Raw genomic sequence first — 15,389 nt, 5'->3', positions numbered from 1 at the left:
TTATTAGGGAGACAAAGGGAAAAAAAGGAAAGGAAACAAATCCCAGCTTCTTCTAGATTGTGCTCTCAGAGAAGAGCTGTGCTGCCCAGAACAGTTTTCCACTCCCCAGCCGTGTTCTTCCTTGGAGGGTGGTGCTGGCCCCGAAGAGTCCTGTGCTGCGGGAGGGACACCTGAGTTCTTCCTGCCTTGGCTTCCTCATGGGCCAGAACATGAGGCTCCTCTCTGCACCTCAGTGTCCTTCTCTGCTGTGCAGCTCAAGTGTGGGGGCTGATGAGCACAGGAGTTCTTTGAGCATTGGTCGATGGCTTTGAATCCTAAAACGCACAAAGCTTCCATTGCTTTTGTCCCCACTTGCCCTTAGCCCAGCCCATGGCCTTTGTGAATTAGGCCTGCAGCAATTTCTTTTGGGCTGGCCTGTGAGCCTTTCTCTAGGTGGTTTGCCCTTGCTGTCTGGGAAGGAAGGGGAGGAGGGTGGCCAGGCAGCCCCCAGAGACCGCAGTCTGTGTGAGGGCCACTCTGGGCCAACGCAGCGAAGCCCCTCAGTGTCCCCTGGGTCACTGGGCAGGCACAGACCCCAGATGGCAATGGTCTGGGAGCACAGTCTCTTCCTCCTTGTGTCAAACTGTTCATCTGGATCTAGCCTGTACCTGGGATTTCTTATTTATCTAAGTCAAGTATCTCCACATGCAGGTCTGAGGGGGAAAAAAACTGTGAGCTCAGTCGCTCTCTGGCTAAGCACTTAACTTTTCTTTGGCTCCAGACGCATGTTCCAAATATGAGGGTTTACATATAGACATATCTATTTGCAGATAATTTGTCTGAGCCCTTATTATCCTGTAATTGGGTTAAATGCTGCTGTGTAGGCAGCAGCATACCAAAGCCATTGCCGAATCCCTGCAAGGCCTCAGGCCTCCCCTCCCTCCCTCTTTCCTCCTGCAGGCCTATTGGAAGAAAAAGGTAGAAACATAAATTAAGTCAGGGAGAACATATTTCTTTCTTGGAATGAGCTATTTAAAGAACAAGCCAGATGTGCAAATAGACATTTTCCCCTTGCTCTTTACGTTTAAAAAGACTGTGTGTGTATATGCGTGTGTGTGTGTGTGTGAGAGAGAGAGAGAGAGAGAGACAGAGAGAGAGAGAGAGAAAGCCTGAAATATACCATTCTCCTCTTCCTGTGGAGACCACTGCACTTTTCAATAAGAGCCATTGGTGGTGGGTCTGATGTCACCGAGTAAGCACAGTGAGCCCCTTCCCATGGCAGCAGGGCCCAGCTCTGCCCTCTCTAAAAAGCTGCCCACACTGTCCTCCTCTCTCAAAGCCCTTCACCTCCCCATTGGTCTCTAGGTCAGACACAGCCCTTCTAAAGGACCACCACCCTGCCCTGGCACCCCCTAGACCTTGAATGACGGGGACTGTCTTGGAGCCCATGTTCCCAGTGGCTGGAACACATACTTTTACAGTCCCCATTTGGCATCGGGACACCAGCTTCATGACTTACCATGTTCTCTCCAGAGAATGCACTCTTTGATACTTTGTTTTATAGAAATCTTCCTAAAGCATATTATGCTTTCCTGCCTCAAAAAAATTACATATCCCATTGAGAATAATTTCATCGAAGATGTAAAATGCAGTACAGCCCTGCCAGCCTGGAACTGGCTTGGTGTTGGGAGTCAGAGCCGGGTTGGGATCCAGAGAGCATCGCTCCCTATCTGTGACCTTAATAGCACCAGGAGTCTGAATCCTCCCGGAGAGATGACTTTGACCCTGTAGGGGATGGCATTCTGGGGGATGAATTGCAATAACCCCATTGTCCCTTGCCCCTTCCCCTTTGCCTCCACTGCCTTCAGGCCCTTCGCTTGCTTGCCTGGGTTACTGTCAACCACTAAGGGAGCCCTGCTTTTGCTCCCCCTCCTGTCCTGATCCTTTCAGCCAGATTAACCTTTTCCAAAATGTAAATCACATCATGTCCCTCCCCTACTTAAAACCTTCAAAACTCCCTTCAGCTCAGAGAACAAACTTAGAGTGCTTGGTTTGCTGCACAGAACATTCTCATGGACCCTGTCTCCTGCCCCACCTGCCAGCCAGGCCACGCCCCTTGCAGGTCTGAACTGTAGAGTCCTGTTGTCACCCTTCTACCTGGCTAATTTCTGTTCCTCTTGGGCTCAACCCAGCTGTCAGCTTCTCCTAGAAGTTTTCTCAAGCTGCATTAGGTCTACCTTACTGTGCTCCCTCATTTATGGAATTTCACCCCACAGAAATCCTTCCTGTTCGCCCACATAAACTTCTTGAAGGCTGGGCTTGTGTCTTTTCCCCTTGTACTCCCAGCACCCACAGCAGTGGGTAATAAACAGTTCTCCCTCCATCATTTCAGCACCAACTTTCCTTCTGTCTTGCTCTTGATGACTTAGACACGTGTCCTGGACACTGATGATGGTGATTATAATTACAGCCCTCGGGGCTACAGAGCTGAGTAGGCTATTTATCTCTGCCCTCAATAGGCGCAGACCACTGGGGCTTTGAAATGGTCCCTCCGCTCTTTCTGCTGTGAATTCTCACCTCTTGCTGCTGACTGTGTGTCTTACTTTATACCCAATTATTGGGTGAGGGCCTCGCCTGTCTTAAAAATTAAATTGCAGGTCTCTGAGCTGTTTTTCTTGACAAGCACGAGTCTTGTTCTCTACCTTTGTCTCTGTGGTTTTTGCCCTCCACTGTTGGAACGGCAGGAATTTGGCTTTTGGACAAGCCATGGGGGCCGCTGCAAGGGCTGTGTGTGAATTGCCTCCTGCAGATCCGGGGAGTGTGGATGGACAGCACGCCAGCTGCAGACACGAGAGCTTCCGGATTGTTTCAAGGGCTAATTTGATTAAGAATAACTTTAATTCCTGGAACCTGCTTTGAAAACTTGCATCTGTGTAAATGTCAAGTTTCTTAGTGTCAAATTGAAAACCACAAAAGGACAGATGTTTTGCTTAAGCTGGAGGACGACTAGCCCAGTTGGAAGAAGGACACACAGGGAGGCCAAATGGGGCCACCAGGACAGAGCCCGGGCCCGGGGAAGGGCTTCTTCTCTGATGCGTGACGTTTCCCGCAGGTGTGCCCTGTCTACAAGGCAGGTCACCATGAGGACCCAGCTCAAGGCGGTGGTGCACCCACTAGGAAAATGCCTGTATCTGTGAGCGGCACGGGCTCAGGAGCCACCTTGAGAAAAATGGGAGCAATCCAACCACCCAGTTACAAGAAATACAGAGCTCACAGGAACATGTTAGATTGCACCACTGGCACACAAGGAGCAAAGTCCAGCATACGGGAACTCTGTGGGCCTGCACAAACTCTGTTTTCCTCAACCAATAAATTGCAAGAAAAAGAGAGAGGGGGTGGAAGCTCTAGGTCAGGGTTCTCAACTTCAACACCCTTGTCCTTGGGACTGGATAATTTTTTGTTTTTAGGGGTCTCAGGGGCTGTCCTGAGCATGATAGGATGCTTAACAGCATCCCTGGCTTCTACCCACTAGATACACTCCCCACGAACCCAGTTTTGACAACCAAAATTGTCCCCAGACATTGTCAAGTTACCCCTTTAGGAGCAAAACTGCCCCTAGTTAAAAGCTCCTGCTGTAAATTAAAAGAGGCTTAGGAAACATACTGACCAATCACAATGTATGGACCTTATCTGGATACTGAAACAAATAGCTAAACTGTTTAAAAATAAAAAAAAGAAATATTTATGGGACAATTACAGAACTGTATACTTGATACTATTAAAGGGTTCACTGCTAATATTTTAGATATATAGTGGCATCATGAATATCTTTTTTAAATTCACTTTTAGAGACACATATTGAAACATATAAGCGAAATGATATCTGACATCTGCGCTTTGCTTCAAAATAACCCAGGGCGGGGGCAGGGAGTAAAACAAAGAAGAAACAAGATTGGTAGTGAGTTACAGATAATTGATGGGTCATGGAGCTTGTTATACTAGTTTCTCTACTTTTGTATATATATTTTTTCACAAAAAATATGTTAAATGAAAGAAAAAGAATAAAAGAAGGGAAATACTAGTTAGGACTCTGAAGCTGAAAATATTGTTTCTCCTCAAAGAATCGCTGTCACCTTCTCATCAGCTTTTCCCAATCTTCCCTTTAATCAGATCCCTCTGGAAGCCTGTGTCAGTGGTGTTCACCACCCTGAAAAGCTCAAGCTGTGCAAAGGAAAATCACAGTGGGCTGAATCCTTGTTGCATGAGAATTTTAATAGTTGATGTTATCTGCATGACCCATCTTGCCCGAGCAGCTCTCTCCCTAATGAGTTCTGGCAGTACAAGGTAGGCATTCCACAAGTGGCTTTTGCATGCAGCCATCTGTGAGTGAATGAACTGGTGAATGGGCAGAGTTCAAGGTAGTCTGCTGGGCTGTGGGAGAGATGTGACTTAATAAGTAAGTCATGGTCCCTGCCCTAGAGGAGTTCACTGTCTACTGGGGGCTAGTTCAAATAATCAATGCGAAAATAATTCAAAACGAAGGAAATGCTAAGTAGACTCTAAGCAATGTGACATAGTGTGGCCAATTCCAAGCAACAAGGAGAGCCAAGTCTCAGCTCAAATCTTGGGGCCTGATCTCAGAAGGAGCAGCACCAATTCTTATGACATCCAGTTGCTTTTTTCGATTCTTTCAGTTGTGAAGTCATAAAAGTTGTCCTACTCTAACAAATTCACCGGGGAGGCTTGGTTGGCTACAAAGGAGAAAGTCTGTTTACATTAAAAAGGAAAAAAAAAAAGAAAAGAAAAGAAAAGAAAAACAGATGAACTACTGCAAGAAAACCAAAAATCAGAAAAAGCTGTCGGTGGCTTAATATGCTCTTTAGCGGCTTCAGAAGATCTGACTCATGCCTTTTCCTAATATGTCTTCCCATGTCAAAATCCACCACCTCAAAGGGAAGCAGAAGATGGTCTTATGGAGACCATGCTCTAGGCAGCTGCTTGTGAATGGTGCCAATGTGTTAGCTCACCGCCCGGAGTGCAAAGTCGTTTTAGGAAATTGATTTTCCTTGGATAAAATCACTTCCCTCTCTGCACCTCAGTCTCTTCCACGTAAGATGAAGCAGTTGGATGAGATCAAGCACGGCAAATTTGTGGCACACTTGCCACTCCTTACCAGTCTGTGCTCACGACAGGCATTGCTAATTGAGCTAAGCACCTTTCCACAGCAAGCCCAGACATACTGGGCCTACTCAACGGAGGATTCCAGTCACACACAATCCATCAGAGGGAAATGATGCTTGCCTCAAACGTACTTATCATCTCTGGCCTTCAATGTCCCAGAATTTTAAGTGAGTTAAAAAATCCCTGACCAAGAACACATCCACAGAGAGAAAATCCAAGCACACAATTACTTCACATCCAAAGGTTATGGAGAACTGCTACTTGCTGAGTGTCACGATGGGATTCAGGCAGAAGACAGAGAAGACAGGGCCCACTCACCCAACTTCTTCCACAACTTAAGGGGCTTATGATTTGATTAGGGAGAGGAGAATTACAGGAAAACACAAGACACAGCCTGATACCAGGGCCAGATCACGGACAGTCAGACCACAGCAAATGGAGGTGGAGGTGGCATGGAGTGGGCAGAGAATAGGAGACTTGGGCTGAGCCTTGACGGATGAGCAGAGTAGACAAAACAGCCAGAAGAGCCAAGGTCATCCAGAGCCAGGCCCCTGCCCTGAGCTCTCCCCCTGCTCTCCTGAGTGATAAGCGAGCCCCTTCTCCTTCTGGGCTGTGTTTTCTTTGCAATGGGCTCCATTCCTAACCCATGTTGCAGGTGATGCAATATCCATGGGGATGTTGGGTGGTGAGGCTGTCCTAACAGCATCCAATAATAGACAAGGAAATTAAGCTTGAGAAATCCACACTCAAAGGCATCTTTTCTCTCCACAAAGGAAGTATCTGGAAGAAGTTTGCTGGTGTGTGAGCATTTTATCCATTTCCCCACACAGACTGAATTTAGCACAGAGGGTGGAAATGAAAGGATTGGGGAGTCCCTGATCTTAGCTGCATAAACTGTAAGAACTGTTTTCAAAGTGGCTACCCCAAACATTTATGCCAGAAATAGGGCTGACCAAGGCAGAATCTGCAGGTGAAAAAGTCTGTTTTAGCTGTGTGGGTAGTGAGATAATGCAAGACCGCATGACGGTAAAAGGCACTGTTCAATATGTATACAGGGAAATATACTTTTATCTGTTATTGATTTCTAAAGAGGAGTAATTTGAGAATGTGCCTCAGCCAAACTATAGAGGGATGGATTGGAGGCCTATTTCGTGTCTCTCCTGGGTCTGACCACAGGTCAGTCGGACAACAGACTGAAGGATGTCCTCTCTCCACAGCGGCCAGGCTTTGGCTCAAGGTGGAATACAGTCCCTGGACTGGGAGCCCAAGACCAATTACCCAATCGGTGAGACCTTGCCGCCACTGTGTGCCCAGTTTTCTGTCCCTTTGCATGATACAGATTACAAAGGATGTCAGTCAGGTGGGCTTTGAGGTGTGCCCTTGTGGCAGAGGAAGCAGCTATTTGTCTGTTTAGGGTCCAAAATGGGGACTGGGGGGGCTGGAGGGGAGCAGATGACTCTGAAGCTTAGAAACTCATCTGGTCTTTTCTGACTCTGTTACTTTTTATCCATAAATGTCCCCTAAGAGAACACAGAAAGGAGATTTGATTCTATTCTGCTTGCCCTCACCATGCTTCAAACCATAGTAGTCTGAACCAACGAAACTCCCAGAAGACATCTAGCCCAACCCCACCCCATGTCCCCATTCCTTCTATTTTGATGTTTTTAATCAGCAATTGTCTGATAAGTCCACTCGACAGGTTTGCTGGAATTGTGTCAATTAAAAATAGCCTGGAAGCGGAAACTACCCAAAATATCTATGAACAGTCCAATGGATAGATAAATTGTGGTGTCATCAGATGTTGGAATACTATACAGCAATGAAAAATGAGCATTTCTAAGCTTCAGAGTGATTGTGCAGTGGCACAATCTCGTCTCACTGCAACCTCCACCTCCCAGGCTCAAGTGATCTTCCCACCTAAACCTCCCAAGTAGCTGGGACTACAGGCACACACCACCATGTCCAGCTAACTTTTGTATTTTTTGTAGAGATGGGGTTTCGTCATGTTGCCCAGGCTGGTCTCAAACCCCTGAGCTCAAGCAATCACCCGCCTTGGCCTCCCAAAGTGCCGGGATCACAGGCGTGAGCCACTGTGCCCAGCCTAAGAGCCGTCTTCGTTGCTGTGATTCCTGTAGCTCAGCAGCTTTACCTTCCCTCACTCTTGCCATGGTTGCAGACAGCTGAGGTTGAGGGGCTCTGGTCTGAGTCCAGATAACTGGGGAGTTCCAGGATAATGCCCAGGGAGCTGTTACGGGGAAGTAGACTCAGACTTTTAAGCAGCCCACAACACCTCCTAGAGGTCCGTGGGCGACGGAGCCCGGGCTTGTGGAGTGCCAAGCTTCATCCGACTGCCATGTCAACACCACTCCAGAGTCAAAGACTTCCCAGGCCTTCAGCCCCATCCTCATCCTGCCCTAGGCAGAGCTGGGTCTGGAACGTTTCCCCTCAGCCTTGGGAGGAAACTCACATTCGAAGCAGTGTGTGAGCCCTGGCTGGCAAGCGATGGCCACTCACACTGTTATCCCTTTCTTAGCAATAATGTTTAGGTTCAGGAAAGAGTTCCAAGATATATATAATTCCTCATGCTGAGTAAGGGCTTCAGCCTGACTCCACAGCTGCCCCGGCTACTGCTCTCTCCAGGAATGTTACTACAACAGCACTAGCCCGGCGCTAGAGATGGGGTCTCTCAATGTTCTTATTATGTGCTCTGTATTTTTCAGGTCATGTAATTCAGCTGTAAAAATTTGCCCCTGGCTGCACCTGGCATAGGAGTGGCACAGAGGGGTGAGTTTATTTTTTTAAGGTACTGTTAAAAATAAATGTAATAAGGGAAAGAGAGAGGAAAAGAGAGAGCAAGAGACTAAGACTGTGTTTAATTTGAACTATGAAGAAGATATGAACTGAAGGTCTGAGATCCTGGTGCTTTGGCTGTGTGTGTGTCTGTGTGTGTACGCGTGGGAGAATACATGTTTCTCCTGTGTAACTTAAAGCCAGCTTTGTTTATTTAACTGAGATTTTCCAGATCGTTAGTTTGTGATGTGGCTTAGTTTATACTGTGCAATATCCCATTTTAAATACACTCAGGTACATAAGTGAAATGCAACGGAGCTACTTCAATTAGTAAGAGCATGGGCAGCAATTAAGTTTAAATGAACATTTTCATGAGTCTTTTCTTCCCCTACCTTCCCTTAGCCATGTAATTAATGAGCCTCTGAATGAACCTACTCTCTGTCTATGGGCGTAGAAGATTTTGGCTCTGGAATCCAGGACATATAAATGGAGGGGAACGCAAGGGCCTCTCAGCAAGGAATGCAAGCTGAGGGGGCAGGTGGCTGCCTTTTCATGTTGCTCTGCATGGATAGAAGGAGCCTCTCCCCTTCCAACAGCCTCACCTTAGGAATATAGGATAGGCCATGGGTGACCTTAGTATGTAAACCAAACCCCAGCACTTTTAGAGTTCTGTCCCACTTCTGGCTGAGAGAAGCTGTTTGGGAGATGCCACATTAAATATTGGGCTTTCCAGACTATTTTCAATGACTTATAAAAAAAAAAACACTGGGATGTATGAAATTGGCAAGTCCTGGAAAGACTGAGATGGTCCCAGTAATTAGGAGGTGGGGCAGACAAAGGTAGGAGACTGATACATCAAGTTGTCCCTTTTTCTGCTTGAGCTATGTCACCAGGGTTTTGGGCATGTCTATGTCACCTGGAATCCAAGTGTGCTTGTTTTCTTTTTTTTTTTTTTTTTTTTTTTTTTTGAGACGGAGTCTGTCTCTGTCGCCCAGGCTGGAGTGTAGTGGCGCAATCTCGGCTCACTGCAAGCTCCGCCTCCTGGGTTCACGCCATTCTCCTGCCTCAGCCTCTCCGAGTAGCTGGGACTACAGGCGCCCGCCACCACGCCCGGCTAATTTTTTGTATTTTTAGTAGAGACGGGGTTTCACCGTGGTCTCGATCTCCTGACCTCGTGATCCGCCCGCCTCGGCCTCCCAAAGTGCTGGGATTACAAGCGTGAGCCACCGCGCCCGGCCCAAGTGTGCTTGTTTTCATCCGGACATTCTACCAAGTGGAAACCAAGAGTGGAGGCTCAGTCCACAGTAAGAGAAGATACAGGGCCCTGGACAGAAGGGCCTGGCTTCCAGGGGGATGGGGATCCCCAACGCCGGAGACTCCTTCCCCCTGTGACCAGAAGCTGGGGTCTAAGGACTCCTCCTGCTCAACCACATCCACTGGCCGGGGTCCACCCAGGCCAAGCGCAGAGCTGCGGAGGGGCCGAGGGGGCCTCTGCCGGGAAACCGAAAGCGGTTCTCTTGGAGGAACTGAAGGAACCCCCACTTCCATCTTCGGTCCCTGGCGCCTGCATGGCAGGACCCTGGGACCATGAGCCCACAACTCCTCCCCCGGTCACTGTGGTGGACAGCAGGATCGCCCCAAGGCGCTTAGTGTTTGGATAGGGCACCCTCACGTAGCATCTCACCCACACGCCACCCAGCCATAGCTAGGACACCTCTCTTTGGCTGGCCGTCACCTCCACCCACTCTATTTGACAGTCAGTGGACGCTGTGTCCCCTCAGAAATCAGACCGAGGGGAGCTCAGCGTTCGGCCAGACTCGGGCGCCACCTGGTGTCTGCGGGCGTCCCTGCGGGTAGACTCGAGCCCCAGGTGTTTGCTTCTGTCTTTGTTGTTCCTGCTTCTTTTAGACCCAGAAAGGCTCTGTGGCGAGAGGTGGGGTCTGTCTCAATTACAGCGGCTGAGCACGCAAGAGTTGCCTGGGGACATTCCTTGATATTCATGTCACAGGACATGCTGTGCTCTGCATGGGTTTTCACACCTCACCATGAAGCTCTCAGGCCCTCAGTCAGGATCTCAGGGGTTTTTTTTGGTTTTTTAGGTAAGTAGGTAGGTAGATAAGGTAGATAAGTTTTGGAGGAAATGGGTTGTTTAGGAGTGAGGCTGGGTGTCTGTCTTATCTCAGCCACTTACCAGCTGTGGGATCATGGGAAAATTGCTTTAATCTCTCTGAATTTCAGTTTCTTTATCTGTAAAATAGGAATAACAACACCCACTTCAGAGGGTTATATGAGACTTAAAATAAGTCCTGCCAAGTTCTTGACAACTGAAGGTGTTCAATAAATGTTAGTTCCTTCTTTCCTTAGCAAAGACAGTCATAGATAATGATATAGGTAGTAATTAAAGTTAGTGACACAATGAGAGAAATACTAATTTTTTCTTCCTTCCTCTTCGTTTATTTCTTCCTTCCTTCCTTCCTTCCGTCCCTCCCTCCCTTCCTTCCTTCCCTTACTTTCTTTTTTCTTCTTCTTCTTTCTTGTTCTTTCTTTCTTTCCTTTTTTTTTGAGGCAGGATCTTGCTGTGTCACCCAGGCTAGAGAGCAGTGGTGCAATCTCGGCTCACGGCAACCTCTGCCTCCCAGGCTCAAGTGCTTCTCCTGCGTCATCCTCCCACAGGTGCATGCCACCAGGGGTTCACCATGTTGCCCAGGCTGTTCTCGAACTCCTGCGCTCAAGTAATCCTGTCCGCCTCGGCCTCTGAAAGTGCTAGGATTATAGGTGTGAGCCACCGCACCTGGCCAGAGTGATACCAATTTTCTTCGTGTGTGCAGTGACAGGCAGAGCAGCGGCAGGGAGGAGCTCTTCATTCACACTTTCCTCCAGGCCCCCCCAGCGTTTTTCATGGCTCAGAAGGGGAGTCTGGGCTCTGTGCGGGGAGCCTGACTATACCCTCATTGAAGAGGCTAGTGGCACATTTCCATTCCAAACTGTACACAAAACTGGCTTATAAATAATCACTGTTGATCAAGCTTTGGAAAGTCCTCATCATCACTTACTGAGCCCCTACTATGGGGAAGCCACATTTAAGTATTTTACCAATAGGACCCCATTACCTCTTGTAGCTGCCACTCAGGGTCAGTTTTATTATCCCCATTACCTAGATGAGGAAACTGGGGCTCAGGGCATCTCAAGTCACATATCTAGGAAGCAGTGAGGTTCACACAGTTCCAAATCCAGTTTGCCGTCTTCCTGCTTCTTGCAACTGCCCCTCAGAGCTGAGGCATTCTCTTAGGGGTCTTCTTCTGAAAGAACAGCCTGTCCCTGAACCAATCAGAAACAGCTTTCTCCACCAGCCGCAGCCCCAGCATAAATCAAGTCTAGGTTCCTGCCCATGGGTCATTGGTCGGGCTCCCAGCTGTCTTCCGGATAGTTCCTGGCGTGTGGCTATATTAAGAATGTGAACCGTAACATTAACACTTAAAAAAAATTCAAAGAAAGAAAGAAAGGAAGAAATACCCCTAAAGAGACTCACATCGGGTCTAGCCAAGGGTCATAAATCAATGTCGGTAAATTTATAAACAGTTCATAAATGTAAGTGCTTTTCACAGGGCTGTTTGTTATTATGTCGGGCTGAGCTGGGGGTGGGGCTGGGGGTGCAGAGAGGCACTGCATCCATTCTGTCTCCGGGTGAGGAGCAGCTCAGATGGCCCCGGCAGCAAGAGGAACAGGGATGGGACCAGTCCTGGTTGAATACTCACATCCAGGTGGCCACAGCATGACATAGGCTTGAGTGAGCTGAGAGAACCAGCCTGGACGGCAGGTGAGCTGAGCCCTGAACCTGAACTGAGATTTTGAAGACATTGAGAAAAGAAATCCCCATCATAACAACTGTGTGGGTTTTTGTTATTGTTGTTTCTCAGATTCCCTTTTTTGCTTTTCTAAGTATTCTGCTCTTTGAAGCTCTGGAGGATGCAGGGCTGAGATGAGCAGCCAAAGGGGAATCCTATAGAATAGAGAAAAGAATTTTACACACACAGCCCCCACCCCACCCGCACACTTGATAGCATCCCCACCTCATCTCCACTTGGCCAGTTCCAGGACCTCAAGTCCAGTGACACCAACACCCAGTGACACATACTCCAAAACTGAGGACAGTGACAAGCCAGAGAGCCTGGGTTTTGTGAACAAGAAGGGAAAGTAGCTGGCCCCCACTGCCATCCTCTGTCACTGGGTTGCAAAGCAGCAGTATTTGGGCCCTGGAAGCTCAGAGGGCAGCTCGTGAAAAGAACTTCTCTCTATTTCTCCATTGAGACTAGGGAACACACGCTATCCTCTGCATCATTTATATTTCTCTCTTCTTTAGGTACCCCTTGACTCACACACATACCACTTCTCCATTTGCCCCAAACCAAGGATGCTGTGCATAGAAACTCTTGCAAATGGACCATTAGGGTAGAAGACAGGGTGTGGGGTTGCCCCAAGCTTCACCCCAGAAGCTGCAGCTTCTGGAGTTCCAGCTCTGGCCCAGTTCAGATGCCCTGTGGCATGTTCACCTCGACATGTCCCACCAGGTAGCTGGTTGGTAAGGGTGGAGTGAGAGTAGCTATCACCCCCTAGCCTTGGCTGCCCCCTTCCCAGCCCCAGCCCCCTACACTGTTGTTTGAGAGGATTTGGAGGCTAAGTGAAAGCTAGGCCAAGTTGTGACTTTGCTATTATACTTTACAGAGTCAAGGCCCATTCATCCCTCTGGAATGGCATATAATGAAAGTAGATTCTTAGAACTGGTGCCTTCTGAGAGCTTCTCCTTCCCCAATTCTGAGACACACACATTTCTGTGTGTGAGTGATTATAATTCTGCACACAAAGCAGCTCTTAAGACTTTTTTTTAAAAAAAAAAATGCATTTGCCCATTTATTATAACAGATGTTCCATTATTCTATAACCTTGTCCCCCCATTTCTGAAAGACCCTGGTCACTGCACCCTCTTCAAGAGGCTGCCAGGTTTGACAGAGTCGCCTTGCGCAGGCCCATGAAAAATTCCTTAACCAACTGCACCTTTCCAGGCCGGCACTAAACAGGGATTTCGTTTATTTGAAAAGTAGGTATTAAATATGTCAGATGTAGGAAGTTAAATGTAATGGGCCCAATTCCACACTCGGTTCCATATGCGTAAATCCCACTGATGGAGAACAGAGTGTGGCTCAAAATGAGGTCCCAAGTCTGTGGGAGGAAATTGCGCCCTTGATGGATCTTAGCTGACATTCTAATGGACATCAAACCAAGACTGTTAAAACTGGAAGGCGCCCTGAAGTTCTGGGGTTTTATCTTTTTGTTTCTAAGCTTTAGGAATTGTTGCATTCCTCTGCTTCTTTCCTTGTTTTGTTTGTTTTTTCCTAACTCCCAGTAAACATTTACCATTTCTCTTCAGAGGTTCTGTTTCAGCTCACCTGCACTGGAGCTGTTTCCCAAGAGGATGACCCGGGTGCCTGGCTAAGGAACAAGCAAACATTTCGGAGCCTAAATTTGGGAAAGAGCCTGAAGGCCCCTACACCCTGAAGCAACATTCCAAGCCTTGCTGCTCACAATGCGGTCCCTGGATCAGCAGCAGCAGCCGCCCAGGACGCTTGCTAGAAATGCAGCACCTCCGGCCCCACTTCAGACGTTCTGAAACCAAATCTGCATTTTATCACGATCCCAGGTGATTCATGTGCCCGTTAGAGTGTGCGAAGCCCTGGATTAGAGAACAGAAATTAGACGTGACCCTTCCTTTGACAGGAATTTATCACCAGGCACTATCTCAAGAACTGTGAGAATTCGGTTCAGATGTTTGTGATAACTGCAGCAGTAACTGACTAGCGTGGTGGTTCTCTTCCCTCACTGGGCATTGGAATCAGCGAGGGAAGTTTTAAAAGATGTTGATGTGCAGAATTTACCCAAGAGGTTGTGATTCAACAGGTGTCTGGGAAGGGGCTGGGACATTTGTGTTTACTTAGAGTTCCCCAGGTGATTCTACTGTGCAGCCAGGGCTAAGAGGCCCTGGGGTAAAAATATCATCTTGAATGGTTAGACTTCTTTCTGAATGGGAGTGATGTAATTTCCGATTCGCCCACCAAGCACAGCATGCTGGGCCCTGAGGATGTTACAGAAGTGGATACCATTATTGCTCTCCAGGGACAATTCATTGAGGAACAATATGGCATCTGCAAGGTGAAAAAAGAGCTATAACAGGAGATGCTGCAAAGTGTGGCTTCCAGACACAAGAGTGTTCTAGGAGGTGAGTGCATGGCAGGAAGGGATGAAAACGGACTGAGCATAGAGAGCTGCAAGGGAGAGGGAAAGGCCCTGCATGACACATCCTTGTGGCATGTGAGAACTAGAAGGCGCTTAGGAATCTTCTAGCTTTGCCACAGGATACCATGCTGCCCTATTGACATTTTGAATCAGATCATTCTTTGTTGGGGGCTGCCCTGTACGTTGTAGGGTGTTTAACAGCATCCCTGACCTCTACCCACCAGATGCCAGTAGCATCCCCTGCCCCATCTGTGACAAATAAAAGTGTCTCCAGACTTTGTCAGCTGTTCCCTGGGGTCAAAAGCACCCCTGGCTGAGATGCACTGGCATAGAACAATTAAGAACAATGGTGGTAGGCCCTAGATACCGAAATGAAAGGTGCATTGAGATACGTTAAGAATGAAAAGTAAGTTGCACAACAACATGGATGTTAGTCCCAATAAAACAGATGTGTGTGTGTGTGTGTGTGTGTCCCAGGATTGTGCCCAAAAGTGGAAGTGGTGCCTCCTCTCTTGGTGGTTAAAGCATGAATACTGGCACTCACTCACCTGGGCCTTTTTTTTTTTTCTTTTTTTTTGACACCAAGTCTTGCTTGCCCTGTTGCCTAGACTGGAGTGCAATGGTGCAATCTCGGCCCACTGCAACCTCTGCCGCCCAGGTTCAATCGCATCTCCTGCCTCAGCTTCCTGAGTAGCTGGGATTATAGGTGCCCGCCACCGTGCCCGGCTAATTTCTTTATTTTCAGTAGAGACAGGGTTTCACCATGTTGGCCAGGCTGGTCTCTAACTCCTGACTTCAAGTGATCCACCTGCTTCGGCCTCCCAAAGTGCTGGGATTACTGTGCCTGGCCTGCCCTGGGCTTTTTATCCCAGCTCTGCCACCTACTACCTTCCTTGGCCAGTTTCCATAATCTCCATGTGCCTCAGTTTCTCCATCTGTAAAATGAGTCTAGCAGTGTCTATCCCAATAGGTTATTATGAAGATTAAGTTCAGTCACTCAGTTTTGGCAAAGCATTTCTAGCAAAATCTGCACATAGTAAGCAGTTTCCCGGCTTGAGCCATAACAAACATTATTAGCTCTGAGGAGGTAAATGGAAGCCAGGGGTAGAGGACAGATGGAGACTTCCTGGTTTTGTTCTGTAAACTTCTGT

The sequence above is a fragment of the Symphalangus syndactylus genome, chromosome 23 (genome assembly GCF_028878055.3).
Source record: "Symphalangus syndactylus isolate Jambi chromosome 23, NHGRI_mSymSyn1-v2.1_pri, whole genome shotgun sequence".
In the NCBI taxonomy this organism is placed as follows: domain Eukaryota; kingdom Metazoa; phylum Chordata; class Mammalia; order Primates; family Hylobatidae; genus Symphalangus; species Symphalangus syndactylus.
The sequence above is the reverse complement of the archived record's forward strand: the minus strand, read 5'-3'. Positions refer to the sequence as shown.